At 42.0% G+C, this 4,856-nt stretch overlaps 1 pseudogene across 1 annotated transcript; it reads left to right on the forward strand.

Annotated features, from left to right (window-relative positions):
* The first annotated feature begins 3,615 nt into the window (after positions 1 to 3,615).
* On the forward strand, positions 3,616 to 4,442 carry LOC307114908 (non-selective voltage-gated ion channel VDAC2-like; annotated as a pseudogene). Its single transcript has one exon. The product of its transcript is annotated as a non-selective voltage-gated ion channel VDAC2-like (transcript).
* The last annotated feature ends 414 nt before the right edge of the window (positions 4,443 to 4,856 follow it).

Genomic DNA, 4,856 nt, shown 5'->3' on the forward strand with positions numbered 1-4,856 from the left:
ATCTGAATATTTGCTAAGTAAAGTAATAGAGGTGCCTGTGTCTGGCCCAAACTCCTATGGCCAAAGCATGGGGTGAGATGCTGAATCATGTAAACGATGTCAGGGTCCCCAAGAACCACATTAGGCATATATGAGGAGTGGCAACGTATGTTGTTTCCAGAAGAGGAACCCACTAGAAACATAAGACATCAGGTGAAAAGAGTTGGAGAATCCATCCATAAATCTCATCTCAGACTCATCCCAAGTATCAACCTCTTTGGTCATTTAATTGATTCCATAATTTCAATTTTCTCCATGTGCCACCAGTAATTTCTCAGGTTATTCCTCAACAGCTCCATGATGGAGGCAGTGTTGAAATTAGTCAAGATGAGCTGAGGTTCCAGAGGCAAATTCATTCTATGACTTCGGACAACTGGCTTATCCTCTCTGGGCCTCAGTTTCCTCAACGAACCACTAGGGAGTATTAACATTACTACCACATAGAGTTACCATGAGAATAAAACTAATATATCAAGGCATTTATGACAATACCTGGCATAGTAAGCCCTCAGCAAATATTAGGAGAATAAACACCATTTTTGCTTTTTACTTTGAGAAATGTGTGGAATGCTGGATATGTTGATTCTAGTCATTGGAAGCAAGGCAGCCTAAAATAAAAAGATTTGATTTCCTGTATATTGGCACTTAGACATTAATTTTGCAAGCTGAAAAACAGAATGGACCTTGAACATTAACCTAATATGCCAAGAAATAAAAACACTATCAAAATGTCAGGAACAGCATAAACCATAGATATTATCTTTGTGTATTTTTAAAAATTGGTTACAACAAAATTGCTTCTTTTCATTACACACTTATGTAACTATTCTGATTTCATATAACTGTACCAACTTTAATGTCTTTTTAGTATTTGCAAAATGTATAACCATCTTCAACATGAACTGTGACTTCTAAGTTTATATTTTAACTCAGCATGGAAAAAAAGCGATTCTTTTTTTTTCTTTTCTGAGCTCTGACAAGACACTTGGCCCTAGACGAGTAGAGAAGGTTCTGGCTGGTGATGCAACTCAAAAAATGAGTTGATGGAGACAGAGGTTAAGTCTTTGCATTGTGAGGTTCTATTAACTTTTCCCCAGCCTTGCCCTTTATCCTCATCTTTATTTTCGTTTGTAAGAAGCCTGCAAAAAGCAGACTACTCTTAAGTGGTTCCATGGTAGATAACTGTATTCAGTGGTTATGTTGTCTATGCCACCATTGTCCAGCTTATATTATACAGTGTGACAAGTGGTGTATAGAGAAAATAAAAGGCAAGGTTTCAGCATAAGAAAAGCTTACATTACAAAGAGACACTGTTTTGAAATGGGCTTACAAGAGGGCAAAAGCACGAGGCCAGGTGTAGTTGAACAAGGATGATAGTGGCTCTAACAACAAGCACAGGCCCATCTGGGAGGACCCAGGAGGGGTGGGGGGCGGAGGGAGTGCATGCTTCAAAAGTGGCTCCTTGTCAACAATTTAAAAGATATTATGTTGAATAATGGATTTCAAGACTATGATGGTTATTAGAAGAGGCGGTATGAAGATGGGCCATTGAACTTCCAGAGAAGGAAATGAAGAGGGGGCTCCTGCTTTTTACATTTTAGATTTTGCCTCTCCCAGCCAACAGTTTCAGATATCACCTCCAAGCTCACTGCCACCTAGAAGTTAGAAAACGGTCATACCTTTGGACAAGGGACTTAAAGGCTAAAAGAAGTTGGATTTTTTTTTTTCTGGTCCACTAGTAAGTAGGCGGAAAGCTGAAAAAGATGTGTAAGGTAATAAACATATTAACCAGTGATTCCTGGTGGTTGTTTCTTGTTTGTTTTTTAAATGTCCTTTTAAAAACAATGACTCAAGGATGCCAGTTACAACCAAAAGACATTTCATATACCGTAGACTAACTGCAGGCTTAGGTGGAAGGCTAAGATCGTTGCTAACTGGTTATTTTATAAAGTAAGCTGGTGCTTCAATGAACTGTAATATTTACCCCAGGAATCAGGCACTTCTTTGGTATTACGTCTTATATTTCAAGAAGGCTTTGTTGCTATAGAGGAGGCAGCAGCATTAAGTGGCATGAAGTCAGCCTGTGGCATTCCCTACCTCTAGGGGTCAGAGAGCCTAACATTGTAGATGAATTTCAAAGGGGGCCAGATAATTCTGTGGCAAATATTAAGGTTTGCTGTCATGCATATCAAAAGACTGGTAATCAAATCTCATGCCTCAGAGAATGAGTGAATCATGCCAGGGGCAAGCCTTTTTTCTTCTGCGCCCCCCTCCCCCCCGCCCCCCCCCCCCCTCCCATACAGGAAACATGACCAATTTGGTGGGAAGGGAAAACACTCTTGTCCTGTGATAGCACATTGAAATCACACAATCCTCTGTGGCTCAAGACCTGGGTGGGGAGTTGGGAGGTACAAAGATAAGTCAGGTTTCTCAGTTCTGGGATAGTTGCTGCCATCCTGGAAATATCTCTGGACTGGCAAGACTTTGAGATCTGTAAGACTTGACAACTAGCTTTCTGAGTTTGGGCAAGTCTTAGACTTCAGCTAGGGGAGATGCCTCCTTAGAGCCCCCAGATCATCTAGACACACAGGTGATATTAAAGCTGTGAGCTGGTGAGATCACTTGGGGAGAGAGTGTAGAAAATCTGAGAAGAGACCCAGGGCTAGGCCCGGAAGGAACTGGGTAGAAAACCAGAATGAAGTGTCATAGAAATAAAGAAAAAATGAGCCCAGCTGGCATGGCTCAGTGGTTGAGCATCAACCTAGGAACCAAGAGGTCATGCTTCGATTCCTGGTCAGGGCACAAGTCCTCGGGGTTGAGGACTTGATCCCCAGTATGGGGTGTGGAGGAGGCAGCCAATCAATGACTCTCTTCATTGATGTTTCTATCTCTCTCCCTCTCCCTTCCTCTCTGAAACCACTAAAAAATGTATTTTAAAAAACTTATAAAATATGTAAATTACTATACTTGAAAATGATGTGTTAACTTTCTTATTACCTGTTCATCATTATAACCTGAATTGTAGGTCTGCGCCTGCCACCTAGTAGGTTCTCAGCCTGTATCTGTTAAATAATCTACACAAGTCAAGTCTTAACTATTGAGTGCCACATAAAAGGGGAGGTGGTGCTTGTCTCCACTGGTAAGATAACTTACCATCTGAGCATTTTAGGTAGTGTTATTATTTTCCTTCCACACCCTAAAATGAATGATTATGCCCTTTGTAATTGTCAACCTTGGATGACAAAGTTTCTGAAAATCAAGTGCTTCTCTTAACTGTTAAATGTGGTACTGAATCCTAGTTAGCTGGGTGGATTTGCAGGAATTTGAAAGTCAGCTAGTGGACAATCACTCATTGAGTAACTACCACTGAGACAGATGCCAATGGGAGCACAAGGTTCTCAGTGTGTGACCAGCCTAGGCAGAAAGGAAAGGCAAAGTCACCTAGAACAACATATACAAGACAACCTGTCCTTTCTGGCCCCCACCGATAGACCGAGGCGGCCCACCCAGCAGGCAGGATTGCCATCAGTCCACGTGGCCATGTAGGAACAGATCACCTCTTCCCTTGGCCTTGCCATGGCAACCTATGGACAGAGATGCACAGCAGCCAATGTGTAGTTCCACATCGTATGCTGACCTTGACAAAGCTGCCAGAGATGTTTTCAACAAAGGATTTGATTTTGGGTTGGTGAAACTGGACGTGCAAACAAAATTTCATGCAGTGGCGTAGAATTCCCAACATCTGGCTCATCTAATACAGACACTGGTAAAGTTACCGGGACCTTGGAGGCCAAATATGAATGGTTTTTATGGTCTGACTTTCACAGAGAAATGGAACACTGCTAACACTCTGGGAACAGAAGTCGAAATTGAAGACAAGGTTTGTCTAGGTTTGAAACTAACATCTGATACCACCTTTTCACCAAACACAGGCAAGAAAAGTGGTAAAATAAAGTCTTCTTACAAGAAGGAATGTGTAAACCGTGGTTGCAGTGTTGACTTTTATTTTGGTGGACCTGCAATCCATGATTCAACTGTCTTTTGTTATGAGGGCTTGCTTGCTGGATGCCAAATCAAAGCTGACAAGGAATAACTTTGCAGAGGGCTACAGGACTGGGGACTTCCAGCTATACACTGATGTCAATGATGGCACTGAATTTGGAGGCTCCATTTATCAGAAAGTATGTGAAGATCTTGACACTTAAGAAAACCTTGCTTGGACATCAGGTACCAACTGCACTCACTTTGGCATTGCAGCTGAATATCAGTGGGATCCCGCTACTCTGGGTCACCAGAGAGAAGAGCACACACCAACACTGCGAAGGTCCCAACCAGGTGAGATGGGAGTTGCTGAGAGACGAGGGCAAAGGGGCTTGTGGATGCAGCAGATGGCAGTATGCTAGTCCAGCTCCCAGGCAGAGTGTAAACATGGATCAGAGGTGTGATTGCTGAGAGCAGCTCCAAGGGAAGCTGCTATGAGACACAACTGGGCAAATCTGTGGTATGTGGTTGTCACAACATCAGGATGAGTATTAAAATGTAATTCTTGTAAACAAGAGACAATTGGGATGCATTCACAGGAGGACCTAATTTAAACACCCAAGCTAACCCATTATCCTGCACAATACAGACTGCAAATTTTAGTCAAATAAAGCTAAGCTGCCTTATTTGTCATCATAGAAACAAACAAACAAACCCAGGACTGGCCCCAATATTATTTCCCTTGAGTCCCTCTAAAATAGCAATAACACCAAGTTGATTGTCTTTGTTCGAATGGTTTAGAAATGCTTTCACTTTCAGATACTGTCCACTGAAGT

Source organism: Cnephaeus nilssonii (assembly GCF_951640355.1).
Source record: "Cnephaeus nilssonii genome assembly, chromosome: 2".
Lineage (NCBI taxonomy): Eukaryota > Metazoa > Chordata > Mammalia > Chiroptera > Vespertilionidae > Cnephaeus > Cnephaeus nilssonii.